The 25,228-nt window shown below is 47.9% G+C and overlaps 1 protein-coding gene across 3 annotated transcripts in view; it reads left to right on the plus strand.

Moving 5' to 3' along the window:
• Positions 1–25,228, plus strand: part of noc (no ocelli) — a 155,054-nt gene that overhangs the window by 85,935 nt on the left and 43,891 nt on the right. For all 3 annotated transcript variants that reach the window (XR_011895901.1, XR_011895900.1, XR_011895902.1), the window contains exon 2: positions 10,660–10,708. The gene's annotated coding sequence lies outside the window, so the exon portion shown is untranslated. The remainder of the gene's footprint in view (positions 1–10,659; positions 10,709–25,228) is intronic.

Below are 25,228 nucleotides of genomic sequence, written 5' to 3' on the forward strand. Positions count from 1 at the left end.
GTGCTGATTAAGGAGATGGGACGATAATTAAGGGGAGAAGCACGATCACCTGATTTTAAAATGGGTATTATTTTAGCAATGCGCCAGTCATTAGGAATACCGCCAGCTGATAGTGACTGGGAAAATAGAGCGGTTAACATAGAACAAATACTATGCGATGTATTTTTTAAAATTTTATTATTGAAACCTAGATGGCCGGCACTAGATGACGTTTTAAAATTGGTTAGTAGAGATAAAACACCAGCCTCACTGATGACTACTTCATGCATTGTGATTCCCACTAATGTCTTTAAAGTTGGCAATGAGTTAACGTTTTCATGAGTGAAAATTGTTACAAACGTATCATTAAGAAGTTGAGCGCAATCTGAATCGGGGATAAGAACACCATAAGAATCAGTAAGAATGATGTCAGGGCGAATTGCAGGGTTCACCACACGCCAAAAGCGACGAGTATTATTTTTTAGCATGGTTGGTAAATCATGAGAAAAAAAATTATGGCGAGTAGATTTTAGCAATGCCTTATAAGCCTTTTCACACGCTTTGTGTTTATCATGGGCACTCGCTAGACCAGTCAGCCTTGCCTGCCTGTACAGTCTCTTCTTTTTGTTATTAAGCCGCCGAAGCTTGTTGGTAAACCAAGGAGAACTGCTTTTGCAGGAAATGGATAACATAGGAATGTAGGTGTCAATGAGTGGACTGAGGATGGCTTTAAAGAGGACCCAGTTCTGTTCAATGGGACGTGAATGAAAATCATGCAGAAATTGATCTGAAAATGTTGTTAATTCATTGTTAATTGCGTCGAAATTGGCTTTACCGCAACACCTTATTTTATTTTTTGGTAATTATTCTTTTGCTCACGCAAAAGTTAATGCATCCACTTATAACATCATGGTCAGCGATGCCTGCTTCATGAGGTATGTCGGAAAATAGATCAGGATTGTTAGTTAAAACTAAGTCTAGTATATTGGCAGAAGTTTCAGTGGATCGTGTTGATTGACTAATAAGTTGGGTTAATGAAAAGTCAAGACAAGTGCTGAGAAAGGTATGTGTGGCCGCATCCTTGGCCGATACGGAGATCGTCGACCAATCGATATTTGGAAAGTTGAAATCGCCAAATATGATAATTGCCGACCTCGGAAAAAGCGCGCACACCTCGCTCAGCACTCGATGATACTGATCGGAAAACGCGCCAGACATGTCGGGTGGACGGTAAAAAACGCCAATGATCACACCAAATGCAGCACCCTTTAAGAAAATCCAAATACATTCAAGAAAAGAATCAATAATGATGGGTGCGGCAATGAATTCTTCCTTTATCGCGATGAGCACACCGCCCCCTCTACGCTGTTGCCTATCGCATCGAAAAAACTTGAAAGTGGATTCACTCGTAAAGATGCTGTTATCGTGTATGGTGTTGTTAAGCCAGGTCTCGGTAAGTAACACTAAAGAAGCCTGTAGCGGAGACAGTACAGGGATGGTATACAAAAATATTTCCACACTGCTTTAATGCACAAGCGATTACGCAATAACTCTGAAAAATACACGAAGAAAAAGTAACTGCGAAAGAAACGCCAAGTGGCATTCGTCTGTAGCGCAAGCGGCCGGGACGCTTCGTTACAGCGGGTCCATTGTTTCGCGCCTACAACGCGAGTGGGCTGCAGCCTAATCTACGTTCCATCATGGCGACAGACTCTTTGACCGTAGACCACGGCACCCCGGCCGCCTCGCAACGTTAGTAAGCACATTCTCGACGAGAAGCAGCGCGTTTATGCCTCGCCTCGCAGGTGCGCTGGGTGGCAACCTCTGCGATCAGGCAATAAACTTTTTTTTTTAATCAGTAAACATCGCGAGAAATGGGCACAGGTAAAGTACGCAAACATACGTAAACTCACCATATGAAAGTCAGCACGTGAGTTTCCGCAGATTTTGTGGGCACTCCGCCGTGGCTACATGACGGGCACGCCGGCGAAGCATCAAATCTCGCAATCAGTTGCTCCGCTACAGGTCGCGACAGACGGAAGTGCCTGCGGATCTAGGGAAAAAGATAACATTGCACAAAAAGGCTTTTTTTCTTCACACTAGTACCACCTTGAGCTGTACGGTGCCTCGTCGTCCGAGTATCGTCGGAGCGGTCACTATCTAGGTGCACGAACAAAAGCGCACGGCGCGACGCAGCGTCAATGTTTTCCATGTTGTCTATAGCTGCCCGCGACCAGAAAAAAGCGACCGTGACAGGAAGCAGAGGTGGGTGAAGGAAATACGTCACGCGGACATCCAGTCAAATCTGCCGATTTCGGCGGAGCAAATATTTTCGCTCCACGGAGTGATCCGAGATCGACGGCAGGTCCCAATCTACCACTGGAACACACAACTCGCGCTCCCATTCTGCCATTGGAATAGGATTGCTCCATACAGAGCAGAAAAACTTCATCTGGATCTACAATTGGAATTCAACATATGTTATACCACGCTTTCTTTGGGGTCGGCTGACGAAAACGGTTTGAAAGTCACGCGAAATCAGGGTAAGCTATAGCAGAGAATGCTAGGCGCATAAAAGAAAGCTGGACTGCATTGAAGTTGAAGTTGAATTTGAAGTTTATTTACATCGCCAAAAAATCAACGATGTGGGTAGGCCCGGGCAAAAAGTGAACACAATCAATTGATTCAAAGAAGAGTGAGTCAATTTGGAAGTTTTGAAAAAAGTCCGAACGTTAGAACCATCAACGTGCAACGCGATCGAGTGGTCACAAACACAAATGTGAGTGCCTAATTTTCGTGTAAGAAGCTATGCTTTTAAAATGTTGCAGTTTCACCCGAAAGGCCAAGCATCGATTGTGCTAGCAAATTAGAGGACAGCTAGCTATGTGAAGTAATGATAGTAGTTTTATCGGCCGTACAAACTTGTAAACATAGGCATACTAACTAAATTAACAAGCCTAGTGTCACACACGCACAAGCCAACATCAAACACATCTCACTCGATGACCGCGAAAACTCGCTGTCAAAATGCTGAAGTGAGGAAACGCGGTAGCAGCAGCGAGCGAAGTGACCTTCGTGCGGCCGTTCGCATGAACGCGATCTACGCTGCGAAAACAGCGCAACGCGGACTCTGTACCCGTCGCAGATGGCTTTTAAGACACAGAGGCCTCAGGCTTTCCGGAGTAGAATGCGCCCCGCCCTTCCCTCCCCTCCCCCCGAAGACTTGAACTCAACGGAAGACGGCGCGCTTCCTCCCCGCTTTCCGCCGTTGCATGTGTGAGATTTAGCTGTGATCGCCGGCTAAATCACTTTCACTAGCACATACAGCATACGGCGTGCGGCGACGATTTAATCGCCATTGCATTTATACGGAACCTCACGGTGACTCCGACGGCAGAAATGCGCCTGGAATGTCCATATAATTGCCACCGCAATAAAAAGTTCGCCCTGTTTTTCTGATTGCTGCCATCTCGCACAACATTACAGAATGCCTGTAGCTGAAGAAATGCAAAAGATAGGAACGTTATGACCTCTGTCAAAAGAAAGGTGTATGTTACGCACTGTCATGCCATGTTACCATATGGTTACGGACGCGATCGAATTCGAATTATTCACGTGCAGAATGAATGCCAACGCATTCAAATGATAATCATGCGTCCGTTTTATTACGATAAAAGTTATATGGACATTTCAGGCGCATTTCTGTCGTGGTTGTCGCCGTGATGTGCCGTATAAAGTCCAAGGGCGATAATATCGTCGCCGCGCGCCGTATGCTGTATGTGCGAGTGAAATCGTGCGAGAATGAGCCGACGATGGCGGCTCAATCGCCGGGGGGGGGGGGGAGGGCAGTGAAGAGGGGGGGTGCTCTACTGCGGCGGCTGCTGCGTATGGCGCTGCCGCGCGGGCCCTATCTTGAAAGCGATGTGCGATGTGGACAGAGCGCCCAGTGTTGATAGCTTCGTGTGGGCTGTGTTTTCGCCGCTTAGTTAGCGTTGAAGCGAGAGGTAGCACGAAGGTCATTTGGCTCGCTGCTGCCGCCGCACTTCGTCACTCCAGCGTTTTGACATTGAGTTTCTGCGTTCATCGAATGAGATGTGTCCAAGTTTATCTAGTAAGCGAATATTTAGAAGTTTACACGGCCGATAAAACTGCTATCCTTACTTCGTATAGCTGTCTACTAATTTGCTATCGCAATCGATGCTTCACCTTGCAAGCGAAACTGTGACTTTCTTTATTGCTTCTTTAGTACGTAATTTTAGTGCTCATATAACTAGGAGGGGCGTAAAAATAGTTACCAGAAGATAACCTGAAAAGAATACGACGAGCGCGCGTGCTACCGCCTTGATGAAAAATCCGCAGGCACTGATACCTGGAGGAGAGATCCTGAATAGCAGCATTGAAAAATAAGTACGTTACCAAACCACCACTCGGCGTGTTAGTACAAGGGTACCAGCCTGTGGGTTTCGGAAGCTGAAAACGGTCTGTTGCCAAACGGTAGCGCCGCCCCATATAGGGTTAAATCTTAACGTCGCTCCCTCTGTAAGAACAAAACAAGAAGCTAGAAATGAAATTAATGTACGTGGGGCCGGCACTGACAACTTATATATGCTGCATTACCCCATTGATGAATTTAGCATTGTACGTGCTGCCCTGAGTAGTGACGAAGATCAGTGAAGGCGGCTTCGTAAAATCAGCACACTCATCCAGCAATACATATCTTCTTAGAGCTTGGTGAGCTGGAGCGGCTTAAAAGTGATGCACAGAAACGGCCAAGCTTCTCGATTTCAGTGGAAATATGAAATTTGAATGGTGCTTGAAAGCAAGAAAAAGGGCAGGAGGAGGGAGGGCAAACAAGAGGTGAAAGGCAGAGAGGCTAACCAGATTAAGTGTCTTGGTTGGCTACTCATTGAACCTATAAGCTCCATCAAAGCACTGATAATGTCCTATGCTTGCGAACCTTCCGAACAGTGTCTTCTATGCTTGCCTTTGCAATGTAGAACTGACGGTGGGGCTAAGTAGCATACTGAACCGTCACTTAAATTTATTAGGGAATAAAATTTCTTTGTCGGGAATACCGGAATATTACCCTCGGATGTCCTGGCAGCATGACTCATGCTTTCTTTTTTGGACATGTTAACTTTTCATGATGCCGCAAAAAAAAAAAAAGGGCTGCCGCAAAAATTATCAGTAACACAGCGTTTCAGTAGGTGTTTTACATTGAAGTTATCCCGGGCATTTTTTCTCTCTTTCTCTAAAACTTAAGTTAGGTTAGTGATAATTAGAATCGGCGATAACGTCAGCGTACTTTCGGCCGGTCTGCGGCGCTGTACCTGAGCATTTACTTTGCTGGGTGCAATAACTAAGAAGAAATTACGGCTGTAATGTACTGACGATGTCTACGTTCTATTTCTAAAGACCGTGCCTCTTTCTTGATGAGCTTTTTCCACTTCGTCCCATCAGCTGCTGAGCCTTTGCTCAGCGTCCTCGTGTTAGCGGGTGGGGGGGGGGGGGGGGGGGGGGGGGAGGCGGGCGCGAGGAGCGTAAATTTGTTAGGAAATGGCAGACAGGTCGGCCCCTGAAGTGCATTCCTCTAGCTACCAACTTTGCACTGGGGAAAAGAAAAGAAGAAAAGAAAGAAGTGACAATGACGACAGAGGGAAGACGCAAACATCTGGAGTACAATCGAATTCTCTCTGAGAATTACAGTAACTGGAGGAAATATCTGTTGTCTTATCGCCACCTCTGCTGAGGCTGGCCTCGTTTCGTTTACCTCTTAACCAGAGCCAATCGCCGTTACCTTCATGGCGAAGCAGCCTTCGCCTCCTTGCGTTACATAGGCGAAATATCCACCCGCCCCCCTTCTTCCTATATTTGCAATGTTGCGCGTTGTCTAAGAAGGAATGGTTGTAGCGAATACCTTTTAGTCTACTTTATTCTGGCGATTTTTTCTCTTCGCACTTGGAAACTGAGCAAAAGTGATTTGACGAATACGCAACTTTTAAGGCTAAGACAGAGAGCTAGGAGAGATCGGGCGGCCGAAGCCAATTACAGCACATATGAGGTGTAAGTCATGGCAACTATTGTACGGGACGTTTTCTACCGCTTACATGGCGGATGTGGAGCCGGTGTACTGGTTCCTTGTCGGCCCGATCATCCTTACCGTGGCACTTGTGCATCGTTTGTGACAAAAATACTCATAATTTTGGCATTGGTATGGCTGTGGACCCGGTTTGTGAAGTGTGTCTATGAGGCTTCGACGAGATGATGGAGCATATGGGCCCCTGTTCACACAACCTTCACTACGTGAGAGCGTTCCCTCGTTGGTTGGAGTTGGGGCACCCACTACTCACGATAGCGATCGGCGCGATAACAACACGATCCCTTCTGTGATTTACAATCGCGGAAGGCACTTATGCGTAAAAGTAGGTTTGTGAATGCAGGTACTAGCTGATTACGTTGAGTTATGTGTGCATGAAATGTTGCTCCGCGCGTTTCTTTTGTACATAGGCTGCAGGAACGTACAGTTCTTGGCTCTTGGTCCTGACCGACATAACCGACATTCACACCGAATGCTTTAAATTACCTATTTCACGGTTCGAATACTACGCTGCTGTTTAGTATAGAAACGGCTGTGCAGCGCATTTGTACATGTGCCCCACGGTGTTTTTTCTTATCTCCTTCCTTCTACGTGGTTGGGATTTCCGGCCCTCGGCGGCCGCTTTATGGCGGAGGCAGAATGCGAAAATGTTCTTGTTATCAGGTTTACGGACGGATTAAGAAAAACCTGGTGGTTCAAATCAGCGGGTTCCTCCTACTACGGCGTTCGTCATAGCGTGATAGCTTCAATGTAGCTATAGTAGTACCGAGTTCAACCCTGGATAACTCTGCATTTTCCTCTCTGTCGATCTCTCGGTACTTAAAATCCCACCAGTAAATTAGGCAAGAAACTTAGCATGAAATAGGAGCATGAAGCATGAAGTAGTCGTCTTATACGTAAGATGACTTTCTTGGATTTGTTACTGATCAGATGTCTTGAATTACGAACCACCATGATCACATTACTCCACATTGCTGTTAGGATCGGCCTGCAGGGGTACTGCTGCAGGTGCGTCCGCTGCAGGTGCGTCGACCGATCCGGGGTGGTGGCGCCCTTCAGAGAAACAGCGTGGACAGCGCTAACCAACCGTGAACTTCCTTTGAAGAACTTGTCTACAGCGGCGTTCATCCACCAAGCGCCTCGTTCGGAGAACAGGAGAAAGGCAGCTCTGGAATTTAGACGCAGGACAATGGCCACCACGACGACTGCGCTGCAAAGGTCGTCTGCCCGCGGAGGGGGCACTGAAACCTGTGTGTGCGTGTGTGTGTTTGTAAAACGTCCCGCAGAGAGGCGGCCTGTTTACGGTGACGTCGAACGTGTTGCCTCACCTAGGCATCTAGGGAACAGGAAGTGGATAAAACGAGCTGTTGTCGGCGGCTAGTGTGTGCTCGTTGTCATGCTCGAAATGTACTCGTGAGCTGTGTGCTCGTTTGCTGTATGCTTTGTCTTGCGGGTCCCATTTGGGAGTCACGCTAGAGTGTAAATGTATCCCATGTTCAAGTGTAAATAATGTAAATAAATCCTGCTCGCCTAAGTCCCGACGAAGAATTAAGTTCATCCCTACGACTACGACTGACAAATCTAATAACTGGTGGCAGTGGTGGGATCTACCTCGAAATCCAATATCTGGTGGCAGCGGTGGGATCGTCCGCCAAATCTTACATCTGGTTGACAGCGGTGGGAACGACCTCCAAACCCAATACCACCATGATCACATTACTCCACATTGCCCCTTTTCTACTTCATGGTAGCCAGTACGCTCTTGGTTCGGAATCCATGATGATTATTGACTGTTGGATTGCGCCGAGTTGAGGTGTGATGGCTCATGAAGCTTTTGACCATCTTAACGTACCTCCTCAATGGTATATAAAACTATCGACGTTATAGACATCTCTTGTAACTGACGAGGTTCTCTGTTGTTTTATTTGAAAATGAGTTAACCAACCTCAAGTGAATCATTACTCAGAAATCTATATCTCGCACCCGTCTTCATAATTTTAGTGCTTATGCCTTCGTTGTTGGCTCTGAGAGGCTGTTCATGTCCCCTGGGATGACAACTCTGCAGTTAACATCTTGCTCTCTTATTACGTCTTCTATACTGCTGTAAAATCTTCCTGCTAATGGCTTCTTGTACTTGCTTCTAATGGTACACCGCTTCTTGTGCGGTGTACGCCATGATCACAATCGTGACTTCAGCCACATCAGCTTCACTTTATTCTGTTGTTTCTGCGGTACAGACTTGCAAGCGTTTCTTTCATGCGCTTGATAGAACGATTCCCACTCTCCTTACCTTTCCCTCTTCGTCTCTCTCTCTCTCTCTAATTAGTAACTTCGCCAGGACCGCGTTAAATAAATCACGAGATAGAAATACACCGCCCTCAGAAACTCCGGACTTTACACCGAAGGATATGCTTTGTCACACTGTGGCTGCTTGGGCTAGTCGGTACATACTCGTCAGGCGAACAGCGCGAAAAGACAGAGGACAAGAGTGGTATGAACACCAGCGCTGACTGACAACTCAATTCTTTATTAAGAATTCAGTTGTCGCAAGAAGCATGCGACATCATTCGTCAAGCGTGAAGCTGGAGTGGTGTACGAAGTGCCTCTTCCCTGTGGACACTCCTGGTCGTTGTTTAAACGATCGTTTAAGAGCCCACGCCTGTAGCTTTCGCTCCGGTACGGGCAGCAACTTGGCCTTGCACTACAGTGAATGTGATGTGTGCCGTACTAAGGAGCCTAATTTTTCACGGTGCGCGATCCGCAAAAGCTACAACGACTCTTGTGCACACGAAATCTTTGAGACTGCTGCTATCGAAGCGAATGGTGCGTCTAGCGTTAGCACTCCGTCTTTGGACCTGAGGCAGAACTAACACATCTTAACAACTGAAATAATACTGGGGAAATCTGATCGGTGTCTTATTCTTGTTTGGTCATGCGCAGTGATGAACTCGTACGTACCTTTGTTTTCTTTAGGTATATATGTATGTTCTTTTCTTAATAAAGAATTCAGTCGTCAGACAGCGCCGGTGTGTATTCCCCTTCTTGTCCTTGGTCTTTTCGCGCTGTTCCTCTATCGAATATGCTTTGTCGCACTGCACAAATAGAGTCTTTTGAAACAGAGTCTCTACCGAAAGTAAAAACGTTCAGCTTAGCCCAGTCCCTGAAAGGATATGAAAAATTTGTTAATGTTGAATGTGTCAAAAGCCCGTGTGCAGTTGGGAAAAGGGCTCTCGGGATTGAGTCTCCCCCGAATAAAATCAATAGGACACCTTTGTGCGATATATGTAGTTAGAAATATGTTGTTCACAGTATTTGATTAGAATGACAAAATCTGGCACTATTGATAGCCATAGCAAGGCTTAGCGTTGCGCTTGAACTCCTCGGACTGTGTTCAAGCTATACGCGGGTGCGACATGTTGGTGCTACTCCGCACGCAAGGCAACCGCTGCTGGGCAGAGGGAACAACGCCCTGGCAGCTACACCGGGCGTCTCACCACGCTAGCGTGATGAGCGCTGTTAGTCGTTCAGGCGTCACACCTCGATGGTGTATGAGATGGGACCGACGGAAAAACATCGGCGTTAATTAGCTTCCGGTGAACTGTTAGATAACGTTAGCTTGACATTTACTGCTCTGACCAAGGCATACGCACAGCAGCTCAGCAGGAACGCTAGTGTATTTACAGTGTGCGTATACAGGTACACAACGCTAATGCTAGCAGCGGAATGCATAGCGCTGCCATTGCTACGCCACCAACGCGATTAAGCGTACAGTTAACGGTGCGTTCACTTCGCTTCGTCGTTTTTGCAACCAAGCGCACTTCGCGTCTATGGGGGCCCTTTAAACCATTGCGCGCGAGCCGCGCATGCGCCGTCAGCGTTGGGACTGCACGACAATGGCGACGGCGCCGACTGAGTGAATGCGCCGCGAGCGTTCGCATAATTGCTATCGCAGCACCTATGTCGGCGGAACTAATGAGACCTACAGCGCCTAATGAACCAGTGGAACACAGAGTTCAGTTTAACGCGCGGCATCATGCACCTTCCGGCTGTCTTGAATTGTCCGACTCCTATATGATATTCATGCTCCCCAGAAAAACTTTTGTCAAATGCGTTTCAATGTTGATAAGTACGTTGTAAATGTTATCTGAACATTTAACAGTCCCACTAGAACCTATCTTTAATGTCTCGTTGAATTCACTAAACAATTAAGAAAGCCACATCAATATTCACATGTCGAGGTACCGTCTATATGCCAGCTCTCCCGGACGCTATAGATGAACTCGTGTGACAATATAGAATTCAACGAATGCACGATCAAAATGAAACATAATCTGTACCAGCGGTTTGCGATGCACTTCGATGCAATAAACGAGTGTGGAACGATGTTATCAGAGAACAAGGGGGCTTGAGAACCGGACATAATATATAAACTGGCAATACAGGCCAGTTTTTACGCAAAGTTTTACCATTCTGTTACTCGGAGTACGCTAGAGTCAGACACTGAGTGTATGTACCTATATGTATGCTGCTTCCGATCTCTGACTGTGCATTTGCTGAAGTTCAGGCCTTCTGACACTGTGCAGACTCCCCTGGTTTATTTGGCTGCAAGTCATCAGACTGATACCTCTAACGGTAAGCAGACTGCGTTTTAGACCTGTTCATATTGTATGTATGCTCTTTGCCTGTCACAACCATGTTAGATGTTCTCACTAGAATGCAATTAGCATAATTACGCCCAGTATTATTTCTGCCAAGGTTTGTAAAGGGAAACATCAAATGGAACAGCCCACTCCTTTTCTGCGCCATACATACATACATACATACATACATACATACATACATACATACATACATACATACATACATACATACATACATACATACATACATACATACATACATACATACATACATACATAAAATCCCCACGGCTGGTCTCGTTGATACATAGACGTCGCGTTATTTAATGCGAAAGCGACGGCACGCAATGGGCCAAAGGCACGCTCAAGAACCCCAGGGAAATGGCACGAACTTCTGCAGCCGTTAATGCGTGCGGTCGAAGGGTGCATGTATGTACAGCGCAGCACGCGCATCCAGATGACACCTTGTCTCGAAGGGGTTGTGGACGTTTATAATAAGCGCTCTGCGTGCTTTCGAACACTCGTATGAATGAGTCCTGTGGGGATGACTCGTAAAACAGGAAGAAAGAAATAATAATAGAGGAGGACTACCCGGTTGGTCACAAGGTGGCAACACAGGCGCTGTCGTCGGCGGTTTGGGAATACACGAGTGACACGAACTTAAACGCCTGGGCGACACCGTGCGTGCCGACGCGTTGCAGCTAGCTGGCTGTTGGCGCGAGATAGAAGCCGCCGGGAAGAAGTGCCTTGCTACGCGTACGCCGTCTCGTCAGTCCCGTGCAGCACCCTTTCCCAAACACACGCTGCGTGGCGCAGTTAGGCTCTGCCGTGTCAGTCCTACCTTTAGCATCCTGCGTAAAGCATGGGTCCGTCCTGCTTAATTACAAAACGCAGGCACATGATACCCTAGGACAACACAGCTAGTTGGGCGAGTTGGTTCAGAATTGTAGGTGTGTAAGTGCGCCTAGGAGACAAGCTCGAAAGACAGGATAAGACACACGTAGGGCTACAATGATGCACCAAACTTTGTGGTGAAGTCGTTGCTCTACACTTTCAAATTCGCGTTGCTGCCTGTAGGCAGGGCCAGCAGCGCCCTAACGCACACTCTGACCTCATTGAACTGCGCGGATCAATTAAAGGTGAGTCAGAGCCCGGGTTGTAGAGCCATGCGTGTGCACACTGCAGTGGGACATCGGTGCCAAGTAGGCAACAAAACGTTGCTGCCTCTTCGTTCTGTATCGCAGGAAACATTTGAACCGCTCTGAACGTGAGGGTGCAGCATATACTACAGCTTCACTATATATGTTCGCACATATGAGCCGCATACGAATACGAGACGCGATGACTTCGCGGATACTGATTTCAGAACCGACGGCGTGATGGCTCTTTTGTTTCTTCGTGACACACGAACACTAGGATGAGTTATGCATTTGGCAACTAGGCATTGACAACAAAATTCTATTTAAATGTGGTTGGACTCATAACCAGAAATGTTTAGAAATTGATAGTCATGTGAACACACCGGACACAATAAACAGTTTATCTTTGGGACATACGTGCAGTCTGCGTAGGTACTTGCGACCAGGCCACTGCAAATCACATTTCCCTTAAAACAGACCGTAACCACGCGCACGTTGTATTTGATGCTGGGCAAAGTGTCCACTAAGTTCGGTTTGGACAGAGCAAGCGTAGAGTAGCGCTGGTTGTACATTGCTTGACAGTGCATTGACAGGTACCTTAGCAATAGCACATGACGTAATAAGTTCTCGGCAATTAAAAGAGTGAACGAAGAGTGAAAGGCGATGCTCGTGGGGAATATGCGGCCTTACATACCATGTGCTGGATGCTCGGTCACTGCAGCACGCACCAGACAACGCTGTAATTTGCAGCAAAACATTATACTGACGTATAAAATAGCTCTTTGTTCAAAGCAGAGGTTAGTGCTTATCGATGGTTTTCGAGTAACTTTTGTGATAGCGAACATCGATGCAGAGCTGTTTCGACGCAATTTTCCAAGGAGAACGCTGCCGCTTCGAGGAAAAAAGAACGTTTCTTGCATCAACTAATTTTCATTTACAGAATTTTTTTATGAAACAGAGTACAGTAGCTTTAATAGTGTAAGGACTCGCATAGCCTTGCTATGAGCAAAGGCGTTTCTGTTGGCGACTGCGCAGCTTCTGTTGGAAACATGCACCATTCTTATAACCGTATTCTGCCACTGCTACACGTCTAGGAAGTAGCCGAGAAGTTGTGCCTCCTTTGCACGACCGAACTGTAGATAAATAAAAAGAAACAGCTTAATTTTGTCAGAAAGCGAAGACACGCTTCGCAAGCATTTGCAGCCCTCTCAGTGCAGCACGACAAATTTTCGCAGATCACTATTCAAACGAAAGCTCACGCTCAGAAATCGGTAACGGAGGCTTTAAAAGGAAAGAGTTGTCCTTTGTGCCTTTTCTCTTACTTCATTGAATAAAAACAGACCGAAAGAAACGTCATACATACGTCAGTATAGTTACAATGGGGACGTAGAAAGCAAGCGTAGGTGCACGTGGAGAGGAGTTACGCAAGCGTTTAGTGCTTTCCAAGTAACGCTAGGAGATGTGAGAAATCGCGAGACTTGGGCCGCTCTCATCTCGGAGAGTGCTGCGGACATCTCTGACGCGGCGTGGCAGCCCACATGTGTTCTGACGACGCAGCGTCGCGCCCGCCTGGTGACCTCACGCAAATGCTGACATTCGCGCGTGTGTAGCCGTAACGAGCGAGGCGCGCAGCAAGCGGGACCAGCGATGCCACCAGCGGCAGCGTGCGATGTGCGCACTGGTCAGGCGGCCGGTTGTCCACGGGGCACGGTTGACAAATGCGACACCCCGCCACTTACGCGGGGGAGAACCCGGCGCTCGGACACTGGCGAAGAAAGGAGGGAGACGGCGATCATTTAAATTTCATCGCTCAGGTCCCGGGCAATTAGGGCCGGCGCGTTGGCGCCAGCGCCATTCATCATCCGCGCTCGGCTGCAGCCCCGGGGCGTCGGCTGCCGCCGTCGGGCCGACAACCAGCGCGGCCTTCGGCTCCGTCATCCGTCTTGGCCGCGGGCGTCATTACGGCGCTCATCAGGGGCCCCCGCGCTGGGGCCGGAAGCGCGGCCCTCCTTCCTCCGGGAGCAAGGGTTATTTTGGAAGGCGCCTCCTCCGAGACCCCCGCCGCCCTGACGAGGAGACAACGCTGGCGCCTTCTCTTTCCCCGCCGGACAAGCCGGCTCGCTTTCAAAGTCTCCGGGCGACTGCACGCCCGAATCCTGGACTAAGCAAGGACACACTGAGCTCCTTCGCTCCGCTACACACCGTGGACTGGGAACGGTGCTTTCGCCAGACAGTGGGCCCTGTCCACAGTTTCGGAAATGCGGAAGCGAATAGGGCTTCAAGCCTGAGAATACTCTGAGAAAAGACGTCGAGCACCACGGGGGGCGCCTCGAAGTTGCAGACGCCCTTATGTGCCGCATGTCGGTAAGGTATGGTACGGATGCGTGTTCAGCGAGTTCCCTCTGCGCGACAAACAGAAAGAGAGACAGAAAAAGTGCTCCAGCAGGAATCAACCTCCCTATTCAGCAAACCTCCTTACCTGGAACTTCTTCATCGCACGGAAACAATCTGTTTAAAAGGTGGGATGGTGGAGTCTATACGAGTAAGATACCAAGACGGACCAGTTCATTACCATACCCTCGTCGTGCCACATGCGCCTGCGGTCTGTTACATCCTTTACTTGAGAGCCACTTTGATAATGCTATTGAACTATTACTGCTATTGACGAAGAGGAGGCCTACCATGTTTCAGAATACGATGACGACGACGACGACGACATAACCTTGAGCGGATGTTCGCTATGCTTTCCAAGAAAAAAAAAGAGAAAATAACTTATAATAACTATTATTTAAATATAGGTAGTACTCACCAACAAGCTACCAGGAAGCAAGGACATTATAGTACGTTTCCATTGCGAACCATGACCAATCCCCTCCCTCCTCTTGGGTACGTGCCATAAGTTAAAGGTGACAACAAGTTCGCTCTGTGACAGTCCTAAGTAGGCGCCTGGATACGCACTTGTATGTGGTCTCTCGTTTGTCCCTCTATATGTAACAGTATGTTCGCGCACGTCACTGAGTGACAGCTCTGACTAGGGACGGCGTGCGCATGACTGGGGAGGCCATGCTTTGAAATTCTATAAAGCGCGAGATGGCATGGTGGAGCAACTCCTGCGAGATTTCCTGAAATTATTATTATTACTTGATTTGAAAACATATATACCCTAGACAGGAAAGTGAAAGCGAGGAGTAGGCTGGCAACTGCCACCGGAAAGGGCACAACGCCTACCTACTCTTCAGAAAGGAGGAGGATGAAACAGAAATGGAAGATAGAAGTAAAGGAGGGAAAAGGAAAGAAAAAGCAAGCTGACAAATCTCAAGGAATTAAGCAGAACACACATGATACAGGCCACACACACTAGAGCCGGTCACTGCAGGTCACGCCAAAGTTTACTGGAATTGCAAGTAGCGTGTATATATATATATATATATATATATATATATATATATATATATATATATATATATATATATATATATATATATATACAATAAGCAGCCGACAAACAAGGGCAGCATATAGGGAACGCTACTTAAATTATGGGGTTTTACGTGCCAAAACCACTTTCTGATTATGAGGCACGCCGTAGTGGCGGACTCCGGAAATTTCGACTACCTGGGGTTCTTTAACGTGCACCTAAATCTAATTACACGGGTGTTTTCGCATTTCGCCCCCATCGAAATGCGGCCGCCGTGGCCGGGATTCGATCCCGCGACCTCGTGCTCAGCAGCCTAAAGGGAACGCTACTTGTAGTTCTGAACTGAATTAAAGAAAATGACAAATACATTGCAATGAAAGTGGATGAATAAACAACTGGCGCAGATATTTTTTGATCCACTTTCATTTCGATCTATTTATCACTTGCTTTAATTCAATTCACAACTAAAAGTAATGTCCCTGATGCTGTCCTTGGAGTCATTATTTGTTGGCTTCTTATGATATGTGACTAATGTGACTTATGACAATCGGGCCCCTCGGTTTCCTTTTTTCTCGTTCACACACACACACACACACACACACACACACACACACACACACACACACACACACATATATATATATATATATATATATATTAGCGTGAACACCTTGGGAAGTGCTCCCTGTTGCTCCGCTCAACACCTAGGTTGGTGATGATACCAAACGGAAAGACATTACTCGCCGCAGGATAGCGCCTTTGGAGTGGGCGCCAGGCTCGTCGCTCCGTCAAAGGAAGACAGGGTGTAAAACACGCGGTTATACTTGAGATTTGCAACGGGTGGTCGCTCTTTAAGAAGGGGATAAAAACTGCTAGCAATTTGAGCAGTAGTAACGCGCCCCGGTAAAAAAAAAAAATTATCGAAAGCTTTCACGGCTTATAATCGAGCATCGATGTGAATACAGGGTTCGACCAAGACGACAGAGTGTTGAGGAGATTAAGATAGCAGTCCTTGCCGGACGCGGCAATCACGTCGGGAGACAAGTGGGGCACAGCCACCACGCAGCCGGTGATCGCGAGCGGCGAAGCACCGGCGCAGCGTGCTCTACAGTGGGCGTCGCGACGGCTGGAGGCGAGATCGCAACTTTTCGTTGCCTCGCCAGCGTTGGCCAGAGAAGCCGAGATCGACACAATGATACGTCGAAACGGATAACCTCTCATCGCGAATGAGGAAGGATATAGGCACCATCAAAGCTACCAGATATCCACGCGGCTGGCCTCAGGCAACCGAACCGTCGAAGATTTTGGAGCTGAGAGCGCGCTGGCCGCCGTTTGGAAATCGGCGGGAAGCCGGGCATTATACAATCGATCATCCCGCGAGTCGAGCTTTCGCTCCGAGAGGGCGAAAATGACTCAGTTCAGTCACCACATCCAGCAGAAGCGGCGGGAGCTGTAGTAGTACGTAGTAGGCCGCTGAGGGAACTCCCGCAGTTATGGCGGCAGCTATGGTCCCGTGTGCAAGAAAGCCCCCCTTCACTCGGCGCACCCGAGTGGGCGAAAGCCGTCGCGCCGTCGTCACGGCACGGACAGAGAAAGGAGAGAGGGCGGCGGAGACGACTTCTAAGCTGAGCGCGGGGACGAGAGCGAATGAAAGGGAAATGGCGGGAGAAGAGGGCGAGAGCGAGTGAAATGCGAGAAGTCCGCGAAGAAGCAAATAAAAGGGAAGGGGACTAATCTAGAAGAATGATTTCGTGACAGCATCTCCCGGAGCTCATTAAACTGACCATCCGTCTCTGTCAGCGGCAGATTCAGACGATAGCGATATATCATCGAATGTGTCGCCGCTGCCCCTCTCACGTCGGCGCTCTCTCCCCAGCCCGCGAGCAGCGCCCACTCGGCCGACGCTGCGTCGCTCTGGTCGCGGCTCGCCGACGCGGCTCCCGCAGCCACGCCGCCGTGGCCATAGCTGTGTATATAACGACGTGCGAGAAACTGTCGCAGCGAAGACAGGAAAGCAAAAACACCAGCAAGGATTTTCGGGAAAGCTAGCGAGGATAGCGACGAAAAGCGAGCTCGCCGCGGACGGAGAAGCCCCCCCTGTCAATTTCCAGTCTTTCGCGTGATCAACGATGGATGACTGAAGGGACCGTGCGAGCTTGGAGCCATCAAGGGCGCGCATCACTGAGTGACGTGTGGAAGACTGGAAAACTGGAAGATGAAAGATGAGCGAAGTAGGCAGGCAAGAAATGAAGTATGGCGTTCCGCAAAGGATCGGGGGCAAGACGCAAAAGCAAAAATCGCCCTTTCGTTCTGTCTTTAGCTCGAGTTGCTCTCGTTCCTTTCATCGCATGGGCGCGCGCTGCAAAGAAGACCGATCGCCCCATGCCCAGCATATGAGACCATCATTTTGGCCCCCAAATTGAGGAGGGGGGGGGGGGGGGGCTCATGCCAGTTCCCTTAGGCAGATATCGAAGCTAACTGATGTGCTAAGATGCAGTCAGATCTATTTGCTAAGGAGCACATAGTAGCAGGAGCACATAGTGTTGCTGTGAAAAAAAAAAAAAATAAAGAATCGCTTGCTGTCGACTATAATAAAGCCTAGTACATTTCCTTCCCCCTGCGTGGTTTCTGTGCATCACTCTCACTGTCTTGATCATGACATACATTAAGTTATATATATACATATATTTAATTGTTTGTTCGCTGGCAAGCACATTTTTGCGTGTAAAAAGTCATCCACACGAGAGGTCACAGGTCACAAAACTTTGATGTGACACTGCGCTTTCAACACACACACACACACACACACACACACACACACACACACACACACACACACACACACACACACACACACACACACACACACGCTCTTTCTCTCCGCGTATTGGAGGTAAAACCAATTGTTCGAACTCTTTGCCCACCCTCCTGGTTTGGCGTGGCTGCATCGTTAGGTCATTCAGCATCTCGGCGGGTATACTTGTGGATATATATGTTCGCCGAATGAAAGTACCAGGGAACAGGCTGATATATAAATTACAAGTATGCACACATTTGTTTTGCGCAAAAAAAAAAAAAGAATCCTGGATATAACATGAGCATAAAATGACGGCTCACAGGTATTTCTAAAACACGCCGACCTGTCAATGGAATGGTGAACCATATTGTCACGGTGGCACGGAAAACCGGAGACGAGGACACGCATTACTAAAACAGCCGGTTTAAGCGATCAAGCGTAGAGCAGCCATCTTTGTCTTCGGATCTTCGACACCATTTATTTATTTATTTATTTATTTATTTATTTATTTATTTATTTATTTACTCAGGTACCACACGGGCTCACTATGAGACGGAGTCCGCGAAAACATCCATCCTTGTCGTTGATCGCCCTCATAGAGCAGACGTGGCAATATTTAACGGATTACTTGATTGACCTTATTTTCTATGATTTGGCCATTCGGTATGTGGCACTGGATGTGTGCCCATTGTTGGCCAATCTTCCAGAATGCGTATGTGTCACCGCGGCACAAGTAAATGTTGCTTGATACGCGTTGTACTTTTCTGTGCGTGCGCCTGTCATTACTATTCCTTCCTCGACACGCATCATCGCCTTCGTCGTCATGACACGGCTGCGTAGGTTAGTGTGCATTCGCCTGATTTGGACTTTGCATTTCGGCATAGCTTGTGAGTGATGTAGCGCATAAACATAAAATAGAGAAGCATGAGAAGGTAGGCTACGTCCACAGTCGGTTATTTCAATTTCCTTGCCCAAACAGCAATAGAAAAGGAAAAGATAGAAGGAAATACCAGAAAGCACGATACGCACGAACAGCAGCGCACAAAGAATATCTTTACGGGAACCAGCACCAAAAGCACCCTCCACTAACTATAGGACGGCCACCCATTGCACAGGAAGCGAGAGAGTCGATACAAGTTTCCTCGTGCACATGTAAGGACAGCACGACCGTGTTATCAGCTCGTTGAAAAGCAAGCACAATGCAAAGAAAACAAAACAGTTATGTCTGCCTATAGGTAGTCTATAAGATTATCTTCCACAAGAAAATCGCCCCGGGTACTCACGGCATGCCTCTGCTTATCAGGGCATGACCACAGTCCTAACACTCTGTTCACTATGCACGGACGCCTGTCGATAAAGTTGTGACTTTTGTGGTGGATAAACATAAGCATTGCGGGACATTACACGCTCCATCGGATGAAAGTAAACGAAACTGTACGCATCGCCGTTAGTTGTAAAGCGTTTAATTAAAAGTTTTTTAGAGCTTTGCTTGACATTGATTCCAACGTGTGCGTTTCAATCCGCATATTTTTTGTCTTCTTATTGTTTTTATTCTTGTGGTTGACGAAGGATTATCCAGTTCTTGGAAACATCTTTGGGATAGCGTAACCTAAAATGGCCTGCTTGCCCATTGTTCTTCGCTTTAACAACAACAACAACAACAACAACAACAACAACAACGACGACGACGACGACGACGACGACGACGACGACGACAACAACAAAAACAATAATACTACTACTAACAATAAAGTGATGAGTAGGGGCAATCGTGGCCCCAAATGAATGGCTTTATATATCTGAAATTTTGCGCTAGAATATATTCTTCTCCTGAAAACTGCAAATTTATTCCGACTGCTATCGCGTTTCAAGGCGTACTGTCATCCGAATCTGAAAGCCGAGTTTTAAAAGCATGATACCTTGGCTGCCGATACTGGCTTCCATACCTCAATATATTACGCCGTTTCTTCGAAAGTAGTGTCTTTTTTATTCTTTTGCATCGAGATCCCGGCAAACAATACACTGTAAAAACATTTACACCCTTAACAGGGGGGGGAGGGGGGGAGACAAAGGGGAGAAAAGACAGGGAGGGTAGCCAGTGTAAGAACCGGCTAGCTACCCTGTGCGGGGGAAAGGGGTAAAGGGAATAAAAGCAGAAAGAAGAAGAGGAAAAAAAAATAAAAGAAACCAGAAAATGGACACAGTAACGCGATACTACGCGCTACAACACTCAAAGACGGTCGCACAATTCGCATGTCCTTAAAAACTTGAGCAAAGCCCTTAAGGCCTTGAGTGTCGAAGCCCGTCTGCACCAGTGTCCTAGAGCTTTTTCCTCTGTAAAGGGGCGATTGTCCAGTTTTTCAAGCGCGGTCACGAGCACTTTTCTTGGCACTTTGTAACTGGGACAGTCACAAAGGAGGTGCTCAATCGTCTCCTCGCAGCCGCAGGTGTCGCAACTAGGGCTGTCAGCCATTCCAACGCGGAATGAATAGGAGCTCTAGCCTTACCTGCCACTTCAATTGCAGCTTCTGAAGCCAGCCTAGTCACGGTTTCATTCATTGCCCCTATGTCATCTTCATCTCTCTGTTCTAAGGCTGCATATTTGTTTGCAAGTGCCAACCTGAATTGGTCTGTTTTTACCCTTACTGCGTCTAAGTTGGTCTGCTTCTTCTTGACCAATTTTACTTTTTCTCTTCTAATTGAAGTGAATCCTAGCCCTCATTAAGCTATGATCATTGCACTCTACCCTAGCTAACACTTCTACATCCTGCACTATGGTGGGATTTCCAGAAAGGACGAATTATATTTCATTTCTTGTTCCTTTATTATTGCTTTTCCAGGTCCACTTTCTGTTGCTACGCTTCCCAAAGAAGGTATTCATCATTCGGAGCTTATTCGTTTCCGCGTATTCTACCAGAATCTATCCTCTAGTGTTCCTATATTTGATGCCGTAATTGCCGACTGCTTGTTCACCAACCTACTTTTCGCCCACTTTTGCATTGAAGTCGCCCATGACTGGAGTATTCTGAGTTTGCACTTTTCTCATCTCTAATTCGACATCTTCATTAAACTGTTCTGTTTCTTCTTCATCGTGAGTGGAAGTTGGGGCGTAGGCTTGCACTATACATTGATTCTACACCTCCTATGTGGGTTTATTACGGCTACTGCTACCATCTCATTAATACTCTAGAATTCGTCGATGTTGCCCGCTATGTCATTATGGATTAGGAATCCTACTCTTTATTGCTTCTTATCTGGATGTCCTCTATAGCAGAGGACTTGGCCGTGTTGGATTTGAAGACGACTCCAAATTGCTGTCCCCCAGATTTTTGGACCTTGCCGTTGGGTGTGGGAGTTGGCCGAGGTTGAGGAGGACTTCGAGATGAAAACTGGAGGTTTATTTACATTATTTACAGTGAGAGTACAAAGAAATTAACAGTCATAAAGTCATTACGGGCCGGCAGCAACTCGGACGCTGCGGCCCGTGGCAAGAAGCTCGAAAGAGATGAATGAAGGAATGCTCTCTTGCTGCTCCCGGTCTCTGGCTTTTAAGTTCTTCGGTGTCTCGAAGTCACGTCACGTTCGGCCAGTCGGCGAGCCCGCTCAGGTGACGCCATTTTCGGCCAATAGGCGAGCCCGCTGAGGTGTCGTCATCTTCGGCCAATGGAAGGTGCCCGTGCGATTGTGTCACACCCGGCGCACAGGGTCGCTCCTTGGGCCCCAATTGTCCGAGGGCTTACTTCTCTCTGCGGTATTGCCATCTTGACTTGCAGGCGTCGTCACAATAGGCGGAAGGGGGCGACGTTTCAGTGCTGCAAAGCAGCTTTGCTCGGGCCCTGCGTTACCTGGAACCGTGCCAGGCTCCCGCTACACTTTCGGGAAGAGTCAAGCAGTGAATAGCTCCACCTGCGGCGCACGAGGTGGGGGACGCCAACTCGTTTGCACGTGCCGCGCCTCGGGAACGGGGTAGATGTGCTTCTGCGCTCCTTAATTAGCTGTGACGCGACTCGATGTGGTCTGGTGAACTCGAAGTAGGCTCAGGAAAAGGTCCCGCATCTGACAGCTCCTCCTCGCCCCGGAAGTTCGGAATGGCCGGTGAAATCAATTCGCTGGCCATGAGGAACGCTAAAGAACCTGTAGGGTACTGGTGTCGAGCCTCGTTTGACGAACTTCTGGATCCTTTGCCCTGGAGAACGTACGTCAAACAAACAAAACAACACAGCGCTGCACCACATGTAAGCGCAGGCTCTTCACCCCTGACTCGCCAGTCTATTACTGAGTCAAAATGAACCCTGATCTTTTATTTCCCCAATTTTGACAAAGCAGTTCCAACCACCTTTCCAAACCGCTATCCATTTCTCCCCGAATGCCGACAAGGCCAGAGTGACATTGTTGTTGCAAAACAAAGGGCCGTTGTCGTTGCAAACAACAAAGGACAACAGCCGAACATAACTTAAGCGGCCTAACTTCACGAACAGCATGTTTCTAACCAATCGCAGTGGCGTACTTATCTCATGTACGGTTGCCACTGAATCGTCTGGCCAACTCCACAGGTACGTAATCACAAACGCTCTAGCTTTGTGGTCACTATTCAGAACGCGTACTTGCGTCCTAGGCAAACGTTTCATTATGCTTACTCATGTTTCTTCCTTTAGTCCTTACAGGGCACGTAACTTACACGAGCAATTAAACTTGCGGGACTTACGCACTTCGCAGAACCCTTAAAAATAATGCGTCTTCTAATAACTCGTTCCACGCACGCTTATGAGAGAAGTCAGAATACGGCTGCCCTCAACACACACGAGCAACCCAGTCATAAACCTGCTTCCTTCCGTCCGCACAGGACACGCGCTAATGGAACTACGAACTCTTATTGCAAATCACGCACTTACTGCAAACCTACGCGCTTAACCTTAGAAAATAAAAAAACACATAAAAAAGAAGGTTAACTAATACACACGCGCGTTACCATAGGCCTCTCACCGATAACCTTGACATTCAGGTTACTCACACACACACACAAAAAAAAAGCCTATCTACTCATTAATTAACACCTCGCGAAACTAAAGTTTTACAGAAAACGCATCTTTCACATCTCGGAGCCTCTCGAACAAAACACAAACAAAGCTCATACCTTACATATTGAAAGAAATTAGTCTCAATTCGCGAAAAACACAACACGTTTCACTTCTACGGAAGCTCTCTTGGCCTCCCGTTCCAAACGTTTACATCTGACTCATACTTTGAGCCGTACCCGAGGTGGTCGCGGTTCAAAAGCTACTCTGGCTACCGAGGAACAACAAAAGGGCTGACTCACTATCAGCTCCTCCAACACGTTACAGTTTCTGGCCAATTTGCGTCCTGGCGCCACGCTTTCATTACTAACTCCACTGACCGCGTCGCGTCTCCTTACCATCTCGTCTCGTCTTGGCCCTTGCGCTCGTTCGCACTACATGCTGCACTCTGAAAAGAACCACGGAACGACGAGGAACATAACTGCCCCGTGCCCTTTGTCCGCGTCCGTGCAGAACATGCTTCACGGCCTCCTTTGGACCGGTGGCTAAAACGTGCTTGATGCGCACACGTCGTCAACGACGACCGCACCCTTCTTTTCTTCGAGCTCGGCCTTTTTGTGTTTGTCGCCGTCTTTGGCGGCGTTACATTACTCACCGCATTCTGATCTTTACGGCGCTTCTTTTTACGGCGCGTTTTCCTCGCACTCACTTTCATGCCGTCCTCTGGCGCCTTGTGCTGGCCGGTACACATCTCGTCGGCCCGGATCGGTCTCTTACCCGTACAGTCTGAGTGATTTTCATTTAAATCTACTCTCTCTTGGCTATCTAGCCTGGCGGAGAGCTGCACCGATCCCTGAACAATGCAGTTGTCTTCTCTTGAGCTATGCAGCTCGCAATCCTGAGAGCTGCCCTCAACTGCATCGTCCAGCTGGCACTGCGCTTCGGCACGCAGATCTGACCTGACATGGGTGCTCGTGTCCGTCGGGTCAGCAGTATTCTGTATTTCGTTAACTACCTAGTTAACGTTACATGCGACGCACATGCTTGGTGACTGTGCCAATTCATTCGCAGCTGGCCTAGCTGTCTCTACAGTGCTCTGTTGGCACAGCACCTCGTCGCTTTCACTACGGCCTTTAACGGCCTCTGTTGCTACTAAGGCATCGTTAGCGGCTAGCCCTTTCCGTTCGCCTATGAATGGGCCGCTAATCTCACAGGCACTACTTTTCTCGTCGGCTTTTGGTGAAAATCCGCCAGATACTTCCTCATTCTTTTGCTCTGTACTACCTACAGAATTTTCAGACAGCCGTTATCTCTGTGCCTTTGACTACTCACAATATTGTGTCTGTTTTATCAATGCTGCCTTCTCTCTCTCGTACTTTTGCTCACGCTCACGCTTATGTTCTTGATACTCACGCTCACGTTCATTCTCACGTTCTTGACGCTCACGCTGACGTTCTTGACGCTCACACCTAAGAGTAAGTTCTTGAAGCTCACGCTTCCGTTCATTCTCGCGTTCTTGACGCTTACGCTCACTCTTACGTTCACGACGCTCACGCTCACGTTCACGACGCTCACGCTCCCGCGGTTCTTGTATCAGCTCCCAAGCAATCTCAATGCTTTTATCGTCATTGCCACTATCTTGAATCGCCTTTATGATAGCTGGCTTTCTCATCTGTTCGTCCGCCTCAACTCCCAAATCGTCGCACACCAACAACAAGTCTAACCTCGTCAACCTTCTAAGATCCAAGGCAGCTGCCCCGACTGGTGGTTAGAACTGTTTTCCTTAATTAATTCGTGCAAACACACAATATGCAACAAATTCCCGATTCCTAGAACTATCAAAATAAACACAACATTTGAAGTCTGGCGAATCAAAAGGAAAAAAAACCACACGCTCACTTACGGTTGCAGCACCCTGCCATCTGGTTCATTGGTCCGCTGTTCCCGGTTCCTCAGGACTCTCTGGGTCGAAGGCTCGCTCTTCTTCGCTGTTCCCAGTTCCTCGGGACTCCTTTGGACGAAGACACCTTTTCGCTGTTCCGGGTTCCTCAGGTTTTCTTTCGACGAAGGTTCATCCGTAGCGCTGCCACAAGTTGTTGGATCTCTTTGGACGAAGGTTCATCCGTAGCGCTGCCACCAGTTG

Source organism: Dermacentor andersoni, chromosome 1, assembly GCF_023375885.2.
Source record: "Dermacentor andersoni chromosome 1, qqDerAnde1_hic_scaffold, whole genome shotgun sequence".
Classification (NCBI taxonomy): Eukaryota; Metazoa; Arthropoda; class Arachnida; order Ixodida; family Ixodidae; genus Dermacentor; species Dermacentor andersoni.